Raw genomic sequence first — 14,523 nt, 5'->3', positions numbered from 1 at the left:
TCAGTTTGTCATTGGACTCCAATGTGTCTCGCGTTTGAGCTATGTTTTGTCATGTACAAAGCCTAAGATTATATGGATTAGATATAAGGGTGTCAGGTTTGGTTCAGACCCATGTGGACCCAAACCTGACTTGAGATGATGGTACCAGGTCTTTGTTATCATCGCAAAAATTTTTCCTCCCTCTGTGAGAAAGAGAAAGGATTCTGCGAGTCAAACTCGACCAAAGTTTTGAAAAATATTTTTTTTTAAGTAACTCGCCTCCGTTTTTTAAATTTATAGAAAAATATTGTAGAATGAGACTCGCATGTCGGTACGAGGTTCAACTGTTCCTGACGCCTTTACCAGTGGTAATTGAACCAAGGATCAAAAGTGTGCTAAGCTAGGCTCAACTATCTAAATCATGCTCTATTTTCTAAATGCACAGAGAATCAGGCATGTGCTATGAAGTTCTTGGAAAATGTAGATTTGAAAAGATGATGTTTGCTTCTGATATTTTAGAAATACTTGGAAATGAGATTCTTAGAAATCATGAATTGCATTGAGAAAGCATTTTTGAAGAAAAGAAAGGTCGATTTCTGTAGAAATCATGAGATTTTGAAAGATTGATTTTTCTAATAAAATCCCAATGACTTTGAGAAAATCGATTTCTTGTAGCTTTGAACCTTGAAATTGGGGATGTTAGAACATTGAAAAATCATGATTTGAACTGGGGAAATACTTGAAACATCATTGAAAACTCAAAGTTTTGAGAAAATCAATTTCTGAGAAAGACTTAAATTTTTTTGAGAAAATCGATTTCTCTGAAATAAAATTGGAAAATAAGTCAGAAAAAGGGGTGTGTGGCCCTGTGAAAGATTTTCATGATGCACTCTAACTTAAATGAATGAATGCTACTTTGAGAAAATATTTATGAAAAATTGAAATATGCAATGGTTTTCGAAAATAGCCTAAGAGTGTAGGCTGAATGTGTCTAATACGAAGATGACAAATTTGGGTCTCGTTCGTGTTCTGACTATGACCATAAATATGAATTTCACCGAGTTTGTTAACTTCCTAAAAGCTTCTGCACGTGCCATTCGTGTCAACCATAGTGAATTTGAAAAATGCAGTGAATTGCCATTTAATCAGATATTGAAAATTATAAAAAGCAAACAATATGCAATGCATCCCATTCTATGCAGAAATATAACTCTTTTTCCAATATTACATTTGATATTACATTTAATGAAATAAAAGAAAAGTACATGAAACTTTCTTCTGAATATCCCTGCAAAACTAGAAAATGAGTTAGCTCAAATATGTAGGTTTTTCTGGATTTATCCGACAATATCGGGAAATTGTCAGATTTTATCCATATATAAACCCTGCTTTATACCACCGTGATATAAACATGATAAATAAATGATGTAAAAGCATGAAAATTCGAAAATAAAGTTTTGAAATTCGAAATTGAGGTAAAAAATGACCAAAATGTCCCTGATAACAAGACTATGGCCTTGAAATCAGGGTTTTCAGAAATAAATTTTGTAAAAATGAGAATTTTAAAATTTAAATAAATGCAAATGAGATTAAAATCAAACATAAAATAATATAATATGTTTATATGAATGCTAAAACATTAAAAATGCAAAAATCTCACAAAAACACTCAATTTTGCCTGAATTTGATAGTTTAACTAACACACATGGCAATTTAACTCAAAATTAAACCAAATTTCGTATGGATGATTATATTAACCTTAAGAATGGAATGGAATACGAAAATAAATTTTTTTGGCATTTTTCTAATATGGAAATTAACAAAAAACCTAAAAATTGCATGATTTTTGCCTAATGCCTAGACCTATCCTAATGACAGTATGATTTCGGGTACTAACCTACCATAGAAATTTACCAAATTTTACAGGGTGACATTGGATAGTTAGGCAATTTTTTTTGTCTTTTACAGATTTAAGATTCAACCTATGGTCGGAGAATTACAACTCCGGCAATCTAGGTCGGAATCCTGCAACCTTGAAACCATAGGCAAACTGATGGGCTTTCATAAAAATTAGAGAAAAAATAATAAACAACAACCAAAATCTCTGAACTTTTAAGAGAACACTGCAGACAAACAGAGAATCAACTTCTCCTTTTACAGTTTTGGCATTGGACCTATGGTTGCAGAGGACACATTGGTTTAATAGACCCTTGAATGTGACAAAATTGAAATAACAGGGAATCAATAGGTAAACTTGTAAAATTTAGAAAAAGTAGAAATATAAATCTTAAAATCCTTAAATTCTGGGAAATGGTAGAGAATATCATGAGAAACAATTCATATTTTAACAATCAGAGCATCCGACTTACAGATCGGAGAGTCACAAGCAATTTAGGTCAGTCTAGACCCTGACAAGCTTGTAACAGGCTTTACACAATAGTTCATATGAATTGATTTTTGACAAATAGCAAGTTTTATCAGAAAAATCCCATAAAATACAATAAAATATTAGATTCCTCCATGAATCCACTGTATTTTACAGATCATGATTCGTATCTCCTATTAGGGAGATCTTAAATCAAAAAGTCTGCTACTGATATGCCCAGCGTTTTCACAGAGTTGAAAACCGGGTTCGATATTTGATTTTTAAAATAGAGTTGAAGAACCCAACTTGGTCTGGGTTTTTTTGCAGGATATCACTAATACACATGTGCCTGCAACATAAAAATTCCAGGATTTAATGCCATGAATTTGTACATGCAATAATGACTGGATTACACATAGGATTACAAGAAAACCATGCAACACAAAAGGCTAAATAAAATCATGTTATATGAATGACATAATGATGAAAAGAGTTTAAGATGCAATGTTTAAATATGGAACATGATAATGAATTGAAAATCAGAGGGAGGATATGATATTCTATTAATATTGATCATTGAAAGGAAAGGTTCTATCCATTAATCAGATGAATTGCTCCATTCATGTGATCTAAAATGCTAAACTTTATAATGTCCCTTGTATGCCATCAAATATCTAAAACTACTCTTTTAGCATAGATATTTCAATCGACTGCCTATTTGATGCATCACTTTGTTTAGGAGGGTAACCAAGAATATGGGTGTAGAACAAGAGAGATAATTGATTTTTACCATGGGTTGCAAGTAGACCAGTTGAGCTTGGAGCGGTGGTGGAAGGCTAGAGTTGCTACTGCCAAAGGAGAGGACATTTTTGTGATGGTAGTGCCGATTGAGGTGCTTCAAGGTAAAAGGAGATGGAGGTTGTGGCTGCTGCAAAGGCTAGAGGTCTTGAAGATTGAGGCAGGGCTGGAGCTTGCTACTAAGGTGGGTTGCAATGAAAGATGGGCATTACCAAGTGAGAAGAGGCAATCTATTGGAGGTCTTGAAGGTGATGCCCCGAAGGTAATGAACTTGCTGGGCGTGAATTAGGGTGGGAGACTAAGGAGAGAATCCAATGAGAGAGAGGAATTAGGGCATGAAAGAGAGGGAGATCATGGGCTAGGTGTGAATTCAATAGGGAGAGAGGTAGTGTGAATAAGAGGGAGCTCTTCCATGCTCCAGTCGTGGGTGACTTGGGTTTTAGTAAGTGGAATAGGTAATAAGAAGGAAGGAAGAAAGGGAGGGATAGAAAGAAGGAAATAAAGAAAGAGAAGGAAAGAAGAAAAGGAAAGAAAGAAGAGGGTGAAGAAAGAAAGAAAAAGGAGGAAAATGGGACTCGCGACAAGGATGAATAGGGAAGGAAAAAAGGAGAAGGAAAGAAAAAAAAAGAAAGAAGAAAGGGAAGAAAGGAAAGAAAAAGAAGAGAAGAAATGAAGGGAAAAGAGGAGGAAAAAGAAGGGAAAGAAAAGAAAAATGGGGAAAGAAAAAAGAAACAAGGGAGAGGGGGTCGACCACCTTGGTGGGCCCCACTTCTCCTAGGTGGAAATAAAATAAACAAATAAAAGAATACAAAGAAAAAGCGAATTTCTTTTTAAAAGAAAAATTTTGAAAATTCTTGAGTGGGGCGCCACCTTGAAAGTGGGCCCACATATTATTGTGAAATTCATTTTGAAAATCAAAGGGGTAGAATGATTTCTCAAAAGGTTTTTTTGGATTAAATGAAATATTTTTGACAATTTTGAAATAAAACTCAAAATATGAAACACTATACCCCTTTGCAGAGTAAATCCAGTTTAAAATTTGAAAATCGAGTTTGAAAAGAATTCCAGATTGTTTTCTCGGGAAAATATTTCTAAATTTAGAGTCTTGAGGGTGAAAATGTCAATTTTGGAAACTCCGGGTTTGAAATTGATTTTGAAAAGCTTTAAAATTCAAATATGGATTGGAATTTTCAAAACTGAAGTTCTGGATCTCGAAAATAAAATGAAATGTAATGAAATGATTGAAAATGATGAGAAACGATGATAAATGATTTGAAATGCCATGCGAAATGCTAACCCTGGATGAAGAATCTTATGTATTGGACCCCGATCGATAGTTGTATCAGTTTAAAAAGTGATAATTTTGACAAAAATGAGCAAAATGGTTCAAGAAATGGTTTTTGTCCATGCGGGGTCAGGAGTATTGGGGTTTCAACTGGTTTGAACTGGAATGCACTGAGTTCTAGGGTTTCAGAACTCAGATGGACTGACAAAACACTGGCTCAACAGAACTCCTAGACTTGAATGGTCGAGAAATGGTGAGATTTTTAGAGGAATGGTGAGAAATGGTCACTGGAGTGAGCTGAGTCACGAACTGGGTTTGAGCTGGAACAAAGATCAGTAACACTGAGATGAATTAAAACTGAAGCTCAAACACTAGCTCAACCGACTGAACTTAGCTCAATTTCAGTTGAAATTGACTAAAATGTACTAGACACTGGAAAATGGGTTTGAACTGAAACTTGAGCACCTGAACTATTGGTGAGCTCAAGCTAGACTCAAAGAAATAGGGTTGACTAGGAATGACTGACTCAGAGACAATTAGCTTGGATTTAAACTAGAAATAAGCTCATTTATGAGAAAATTAACCCATTTTAGAAGGAATGATCAGAAATGAGCATGGTCTGCTCATCGTGAGCTCAAATGAACTAGAAATGACTGACATTCTAACTATTCTGAGCTTAAGAATGAGCTTGGCCGACTCTGACTGACAGGAGTCTAAGATGACCTAGGGGTAAAATGATATTTTTTCTAGTAAAAAGGGTAAAATGACACTTAAACTGAGACAAAGTTGGGGTTGGACTCCTACACTGATCTAACAGAGTTGACATATGCATTTGGGGTGTCTGAGAATGAATGAGAAAAATTTTGGGTGTTTACAGTCTTGACCCTGGTTTAATCGAACCTACCATAGGAGAAACCTTACCTGGATCCCATAAGGATCACATGAACCAAACCTGAACCATACCCAGTAAAATATATTTTTTTTACCATTTTTACATTTAAAAATTATAGATCTTAATCGAAACTCGAGTCAGGCCCATGTCTGTTATAAAATTTCACAAACCATACTTTGATCCATATATTAATTGAACTCTTTGTATTTGACCCAGATTCTAACCGAGCCTTCTTATTTAGGGTTTGGTTATATAGGGTTTGGCATGGGTCGGGTATGGGTCATACCGGACCCATTGGCACCCCCTAGTCAGATACCTCCAATCTATTTGCATCTCTAATTTTTGGGGCCAGCCATTGGATTTGAGTTTGATTAAGCCCGAATTAAGTTTAGGAACAAAAATATGAAAAAAGGAAAAATACATAGAAAATAAGATAACTTGCTTTCCAAGAAAGATCAATAAAATCATGATATTTTGGTTAAATTAATGAAATCATGATAAAAATCATGGTATTTTCTTTATTTAAAATGTTGACCAAAATATCTTAGTTTTACATGAAAATTTAAAATTTTATTAATATTTGTCACTACATATCAAAGGCATAAATAATTGTAATTACATTTAGTAACAACGGGAAAAAAAAATGGCAATATTTTTTGTTAAATCAATGAAATCACAATAAAAATCATGATATTTGACAAGTATATTTTTATGTGTTATTATTTATTTCCAAGAATAAAGTTGTATCATAGGCAAGATAAAAAAAGTCACGTGGTATCAAAGATTGAATTAGAAACACAATTAGACAAATGCATCATCTTAAAAAAGTTAGATTTCTTAGCTAAGGCATAAATTTAGAATTACTGTAGCTTTAATTTGCGAAGATGCATGCAACTTCAGGAAAAGCATGATGGCCATCATGGAACCACACATAAGCTCACAAAATAAAAAAATCTTAATTTATATATATATATATATATATATATATATATAGAGAGAGAGAGAGAGAGAGAGAGAGAGAGAGAGAGAGCTACCAATTTACTGGGGATGAGTAGGGGTGGCAATCGGGCCGGGTTGGCGGGTCAGCATACCTCAACACGAACCCGTCCCATTTATTAAACGGGTCGGCTGTGGCCAACACGAACCCGACCAATTTATTAAACGGGTAACCTAACACGACACGGTTAACCCGTTTAATAAACGGGTCAGGTCGGGTAAACATATTGGCGGGTCAGGTTCGGGTAAACGGGTTGGTGGGCGGGTTCAGGTAAATGGGTTGACGGGTGAGTCAGGGTCGGGTAAACGGGTTGGTGGGCTAGGTTCGGGTAAACGGGTTGGCCGGCGGGTTCGGGTAAACGTGTAAACGGGTTGGCAGGCGGGTCGGGTAAATGGGTTGGCGGGTCGGGTTCAGGTGCGGGTAAACGGGTTGACCCGCCCGTCTAACCCGTTTATTAAACGGGTCAGCCGGGTTTGCATACCCCTAACACGAACCCGACCCGTTTAATAAACAGGTTAGGCGGGTCAACCCGTTTAAGACACGAACCCGTTTAAGCCAAACCCAAACCCGGCTAAGAAGCGGGTTGGCGGGTCGTGTCAGATTTATGTAATCTAATTTACAAAGAGTAGAGAGAGTTAATTAATAAACTAAACATTAGCAAATAGTAACTATATATATAGTTGGTTGGTAAACATATTCCCGTAGTGCTTAGGTGCATGCTCACTTTCAAACATGAACTAACAGAACCGTTTCAGCGCACTGAGACTTTTAGCGACAATACCTTTAGCAGCGATAAAAGTCACTGCCAAAGATCCTGAACCTTTAGCTGTGACTTTTACGAGTTCGTTCTGGTTATGTTCGAAAGTGATCATGCACCTACACATTTTCACTATATAAAAAAGCTATAGTAACTATACAAAGAGTGATCTTTTGTTGATGTAACACTTAAAAAAAATTACAAATGCCCACACAAATTTATAATTACATTATCAAAACACGTGACAGAAATGTCATTTATAAAAAAGTAATCAAAACTCAAATCTTTTGCACTCACTGCCCCTGTTTCTCCTTTTATATATTGCATGATACAATATTTGATTCTTGAGCCGCAAGAAAGAGTGTCGATTGGGGTTAATTCTCCATCCCCAATTAGGGAAAATGATTTGTTTTGGATATGAAAATTACCAAAAAAACTTTTATTAATTCCAAAATCACCCTCATCTCTCAAAAAATTGGGGGTATTAACGATGGAGACTTGACGTTTGGGTGAATGACCATCTGAAAACAGCAAAAGAAAGCGAACGAAAATTGTTCTTTCAGATTTTGCTTACCGAAGAAGAGAAAGAAACTACGAGAGAGAGAGAGCTCGGAAACGTCGCACGAATCTTCGGACATTCTTCCAGTGAGCCCCCGAGAATCTCATTCTTTCTGTTTCCTTCTGTGGTTCTCGCATCCTCTCCTGGACGCGGCTCCGGTGAGTTCCCTTGTAGGCTCGTTTGGTCTTTTCATCGATTGCTTTGATGGAGTGATTGCTTTGTTTCGATTATTTGTCGTTGGTATGTGAATAAGAACTCCATAGGTAGCCAAGTTTTGAAGCCCTCGTCTAGGAATTAGGGTTTTTCTCTTTGGTGGTCTTGTGGTTTGTCTCGTTTTTGGTACATGGGATGGGGAGTTGAGATTTCGGATTCTGTGTATTTTTCTGTTAATTTATTTGGGTCTTTTTAGATTTGGTTGTTTATGGGTTTGGATTTTTCTTATGGGGGTTTGTTCGGAAATGGAGGATGTTGGGCGCCAGTGCTTAGTTTTTAAGGGATTTCCTGTAAAAATCGTTTCAATTGCCCATTTGTTTTTAACCGGATTATCAGGTGCGTCCTCTCTAAACCTTTCGGTTGAATTTGGTGAGTATTTCTTGGTTGTTGGGTTGGTGTTGTCTTCTTTGATTTTGTTCTGATGCTGATTCTGATTTCTCTTGCATGTCCTGTATCACTGTTTGTATTTGGTGGCTGTATTAATTCGAAGATGGGATATTCTTTATTTTGAGTTTTTGTGCTGTGATTGCTTTCCACTTAAGTGCTTTTTCTATATCTAAGAGGGAGAGATATTTCCAGTGGTTTAAATAGTCTTTGACTCTTTGCTCTGTATCCTATACTTTGGAAAACCTTGTGTCTTAGGGTGACTTGCAGTTGCTGCGCTTTGCCCAGTTCACACACATAAGTTCGTGTGCCCAATGTGGCGCCGAGGTCCGTTTTAACTGCACATTAACGTTTGACCAGGCTGTCTTTGACTTTTCATTTGTGTTGGACGGTTGTTTTGGTCCTTGACCATTGGTCAAAGGTGGATTACCGTTCAGGGTCATTTTCATCAAATTTTAAGCCATTGGATTTATGACCTTTAATATCTTTTATCACGTTTGTTTTCTTAAAGTCTATAAATCTTTTCATTTTAGTCTTTTAGTTCATGATTTTCTGAATCACAAGCTTCCTCTCTTTCTATTCTCTTGCTCTCGTTTGGCTTGCAAAGTTCAATGTGTGGGAGAGGTCACCTGATCTTGCGAAGCAGTGATACTTTTGAGGTCCAAGCCTAGTTGTATCCTGGGAACTCAGTCGGTTACAAACCCTGTTCGCATCTTCAAAAATCTTGAAGTGGGGCGATTGAAGTTCTAAAGATAGTGATCTTAAGAACGTGCCTCTAGGCTTGGGATCTCGATTTTCCTAAATCCTGTTTTGGCCACCGTTTGTTCCAACAAAACCATGTTATGCGTGTGGTGTTGTGATTGAGAAGTGTTAGTGTTGCTTTAGCACCAAGTTGATTTCAGGAATGCGTGCTTGCTTAAACTTTGTGTACTTAATGTAGTCTTTCAAGCTTTTTCGAATTTAGGCAGACGTGATTGCAATTACATATTAAGTTCAGGCAGTGTATGCATTGACACTGAGCAACTTGTGACTGCATTGAGGAAGTATTGCATGTGTTTCTTAGGCTAGCTAGTGCATATCATTTCATAGGATTTGAAGCCTGAGAACTCATTGGCTAAGGGTAAAGTTATACAACCTTGTCTTAACATGCATGTGCTAGGAGCATTGTTCCTTTATCCATCATTACGTATTTGCTGTTTCAGTGGCATTGGTTTGTATACATATCGTGTTAGATGAACCCTTCAAGCTTGTATCTTTCAAGTCTTCAATAGTGTTGACATGACACAACACTTTGAAGTTCATTTGACACCAACAAAGTGCTTCTTGGTCACTAGGGTTCGGTTCACTCGACCCCTGTTGGGAGTTTGTGAGTATTTTAGGGGATTATGGAGTGGAAAGCATCATACAGATTGCAGTTTAAGCTGGTTGTTTTGAAGAAAAGGTGTTTGCTTTATCCATTGCTTAACATTGTTTTCTTGTTATTATAGTCATTATCATACAGATTGTAGTTATGATTAAAAACGTTTTTTCTCTTTGGCTGGCTGTTTTAAAAAAAGTGATTGTTTTATGCATTGCAGAATATTTTCTTGTTATTATAGTCGTTAGTCACCAACAAGGTTTTAAAACCCGTGACTCGGGACTCGACTCGTTCTTTATTGACTCGTGACTCGGCGGGTCAACTCGGTGACTCGGACCGGGTTTTGTTAACTTTTGATTTTAAAAGAAAAACAATATATAAATTATCATTTAAGCATATAAAGGTTTGTAGAATGACTTAATTACTACTTTAATTGATTAATAAGTAAAATAACATCAAGTAAAACTATATCTAACTTATAATTACTCATCTAATAGCAAGAAATCGAACAACCAAGCAAAACAATAATTCAATATTTCAATAGAAATAAGCCCTAAAGTAAGGTTAAGTTAAAAACTTACAAGAGTAAGAGTAAAAACTAAAGTAAAGATAACCTTGAGCAATATGCAATGCATCTCAGCAATCAACTTTCGCATCTCAACAATAACCATACTAGACCCATGGCCATATAACAAAATTACAAACTTCATAAGTATAAAGTTAATAATCATAACACAATGGCAAAATCAAATTTCAAACATCCAAAATTCATCCACTTTTACAAAATATATCTCAATTCTCAAGTCAAGAGTCAAATCTCAAATAGAGGTGAAGTGCTATTATTTCGAACTTCATTTGAATCAATTCTTGAGTTGGAAGTTGAAATTAATGGTTGAATTGGAGTACTAGTGGTTGCATTTTCCCTTGCACCTTCATCTTCAACTCCATCACCACCTTCATCATCAATAAGATTAGCTTCTTCAATGTTTTCAACTTCATCTCCAAGTCCCTTAAGAAATCCTTCATTAAATAAAATATGACACATTTGAGTTAGCATGCAATAGAGAAGGACAAAAAACTAAATTAAAAGAATTTTAATCAAGTTAAAATATCAAACAAACTTTTATGGTTTTACCTCATCTCCATCTAAAACTCCTTCTTGCATGGCCCATTCATCCATTGGTGTTTGCAAATATATATTGTCCAAAGAAATTGGGTCAAGACGTGTTTTCTTTAATTGCTTTTCTCTCAGACGTAAATTATAGTGGACAAACACTAAGTCATTAAGTTTCTTTTGAGCTAATCTATTTCTTCTCTTAGTGTGAATTTAATCAAAGGTACTCCAATTTCGTTCACATCCAGATGAAGAACATGTTTGACTAAGTATACGAATAACAATTTTTTGGAGATCGGGGGCACATATTCCATGCATTTTCCACCATATTGCTACATAAAGCCAAAACACACAAAAATGTAAAGTTGATTAAAAAAATATTCTTTTGCACAACACAACAATAATGTTAAAGATAGATCACCTGGCTTGTGCTCATCTCTAGTCATAACAGCTATAGAAGTACAAAAATCTGCACTTGCATCTTCAAATAACTCAAGTTGCTTGCATGCTCTTACTCTAGCTGAAATATTTGGCTCCAACTTCTCAATACATTTAATTAAACCACGCTTTACTTCAGGATGCTTTGTGAATTGCATGAAATCGTGCAAATATTCAAATATATTAAAATGATAATTGATAAAAGAAAGTTCATATTCAAAATTTAAAATAATTAATAAAAAGATATAAACAAATACATACAACAACAACAACAACAACAACAACAACAACTACGCCTTCATCCCAAAACAATTGGGGTCGGCGATATGAACCAACAAAGAAAATCATTCTGGGTCTTCCACATGAATCCTTCTCTTCCATTCATTTCTATCCAATGCCATGTCCTCGGTGAGGTTCAAAGCATTCATATCCTTTCCTATCACCTCCATCCATGTCTTCCTAGGCCTACCCTGACCTCTTTTAACTAATATATTTTTCCATTTCTCCATCTTTCTAACTGGAGCATCATTAGGCCTTCGTCGAATATGTCCAAACCACCGTAAACGATTCTCTCTCATCTTATTTTCAATGGGTGCAACACCTACCTTCTTACGTATCTTTTCGTTCCGAATCTTATCTTTTATTGTATTTCCACACATCCATCTCAGCATACGCATCTCAGCTACACTCATTTTTTGAATATGATGTCTCTTAGCAACCCAACATTCCGTACCATATAGTAAAGCGGGCCTAATAGTCGTCCTATAAAACTTTCCCTTCAACCGCAATGACATTCTACGATCGCACAACACTCCAGTTGCACTCTTCCATTTCATCCACCCAACATTTATCCTCTGATTTACATCTCCATCAATTTCTCCATACTTTTGAATGATAGATCCCAAATATTTGAAAGAATCATCCACCGGTATTTGGGATTGAGATAGTATGCTGCTGCATGAAGAGGGTGATGAAGTTGATTTTCCCAACGATTGTCAATTATTTTTCAATAAGGTTTATACTTTTTCTTCTCATTGTCATGAATTTCTTTTATAACCTCTTTGGCTCTATCCATAGCTTCATAAAGATAACCCCATTGTAGGATTTTCTTCTTCATCGACCATTCTCAAAACTTTGACTAGAGGTTCTATAGTTTTAACAGTTGATTCTACGACTCTCCAAAATTACTATTCAATATAATATCCTCCATCTCTTTCCCCTTAGCAAATGATGAATATTTTGAATTGTTCCATTCATCTGATGCCATCATTTTTCTAAGACCACTTCGATGTTCTAGCAAAGATTGAAGCATGATAAAATTAGTGGCAAATTTTGTAGTAACCGGTCTTAGAATTTCTTTCTTATTAGAAAATTGAGTCCTCATTAGGTTCAAAACAAAAGTATGATTATAAATGAACTTCGTGATCCTTTTTCCTTTTCTCACACATCCAGCTATGCTTTTTATCTTAGACAAATCTTCAAGCATGAGATCTATGCAATGAGCTGCACAAGGAGTCCAAAATATGGTCTTTCTCCTATCCTCCAACATCTTTCCAGCCAACTTGATAGTTGGCTGCATTATCTGTGATTATCTGCGATTTTTCAATTTCAAAACATTATTAACATACTAGACAAATTATAAATATCAATGTTCAATAGAAAATTTCAAACGAACAAAATGATATACCTGAACAACATTCTCTGCACCCACTGTTTCCACCACTTCATCAAATAATTTTAATAAATTTTCTCGATTCTTCACGATACTTGTTGCATCAACTGATTTCAAGAAGTAAATGCCCCTTGGACAATGAACCAAAAAATTTATCAATGTCCTTTGTGTTGCATCTTTCCAACCATCAGCCATAATAGAACAACCCATTTCAGCCCAAGACTCCTTGTATTCTTTGAAATAATCATCAATTTTTTTAATTTCTTTTTGTAATAATCTTCCAGAAATCTCAGCTGAAGAAGGCGGCTTCAATCCCATTCCTACTGAGGAACAAACTTCAATCATCTTCGTAAAGTAAGGAGAATTGGCTGCGTTGAAAGGAATGACTGAATGATAAAAAAATCTCGCAATAGTTGAACATAACCTATCTCTAGCTTTTCTATCCAAAGCTGCTTTTATTCCAAGTTGTTTCAATTGATGGAGACCCTGCCTTCACTTGAACAAAAGCATCAAGATTATACTTTTGGGCATCATTCATCAATTTTTTTTCCTTTATATATCTTTTCTCAGAAGACTCATCACTTTCATCTGACAAGTCCATATCATTTACTTCAACAAAGGAACTAATCTCATTTACAATATTTTTCTTATATAATTTGTGTTCCTTAAATGACTCCAAATTCTTACGATTTTTTTCCTTACGGATTCTTCGACTTTGTCGCATGGTTCCACCTCTCCTTTAATACCAGCTAGATGATACTTAAGTCTATTAATGCCACCACTCATCTGTTTTGTACACCAAGTACATTGTACCCTCTTCTTTTTTTTATCAAGAGGTAACCCAAAATCCCACACAGGGTCCTTTCCCTTAGTGAATGTTGTACTTGGAGTCCTTGAAGATCCTTCTTCTGACATTTCTTTGATGATTTGATAAATCTAGAACTGTTAAATTTGAAAAGTTAAAAACATAGATACAGTTAGTAGATTATGCACAAACCCACCAAGGAAAGTTAAAAACATAGATACGATTAGTCCAGCTACTCTCGATTTTCATTGTAGAGCAGTCCAAACCCACCAAGGAAAGTTTGTCAACCCAATTTTTATTATGGATCAGTCCAAAGACTCCAAACCTATCAAAGAAAATCAGTGAACTGTAACCTGAAATCGATTGAGGTTCGGTCCACATGAATCCTCAAATCGATTGCAAAACAGATTTACAAGTGGGTCAAGACTCAAAACTGCACATGATCCCAAAAATCGATGCACACATAAAACTATACATGGTACGCTACATAATGCACACAAACTGAACATTGTATATGCTCATCAGCATAAGCAAGTTATCATTTTTTTTACTATTAACACTAGCATGATCAAGTTATCAACAACAAAAAAACCATTAGTGCATGCTTCGTTACCAAAAAAAAAAAAATTATACAGGAGAACCCCAAATCGAAACCAAATCAGAATCCTAAAAACCTGTTCCCGTTACCCAAAACGACAGTTCGAACCAGATAAAAAGGCCAAAGTCATAACCTTACAAGGCTCTCTGTGGTCTATTTGCAACTCCAAGTTTGGGGCCTGGTAAAACATTCATTTGTCCCACGCTCCAGTGTAACGAGTGCATACAACATACATACCTTCACAAAACTCGCCGGAAAATCTTGCCGGAAATTCTCGCAGCGGCAAAAAGAAACACAAAAGGGGAAAAAT

At 35.7% G+C, this 14,523-nt stretch overlaps 1 protein-coding gene across 4 annotated transcripts in view; it reads left to right on the top strand.

Annotated features, from left to right (window-relative positions):
- The first annotated feature begins 7,588 nt into the window (after positions 1-7,588).
- LOC149813115 (uncharacterized) overlaps positions 7,589-14,523 on the top strand; it is a 35,556-nt gene continuing 28,621 nt past the window's right edge. For 2 of the 4 annotated variants that reach the window (XR_016428245.1, XM_089991426.1), the window contains exon 1: positions 7,589-7,790. The gene's annotated coding sequence lies outside the window, so the exon portion shown is untranslated. Of the gene's footprint in view, positions 7,791-8,096; positions 8,182-14,523 lie in introns of all 4 variants that reach the window. The other 2 variants (XM_089991427.1, XM_089991428.1) reach the window with 2 other exon arrangements.

Source organism: Nuphar pumila, chromosome 16 (assembly GCF_984573655.1).
Source record: "Nuphar pumila chromosome 16, dmNupPumi1.hap1.1, whole genome shotgun sequence".
NCBI lineage: Eukaryota > Viridiplantae > Streptophyta > Magnoliopsida > Nymphaeales > Nymphaeaceae > Nuphar > Nuphar pumila.
Note: the sequence above shows the minus strand (reverse complement) of the source record. Positions and strands in the feature narration are given on the sequence as shown.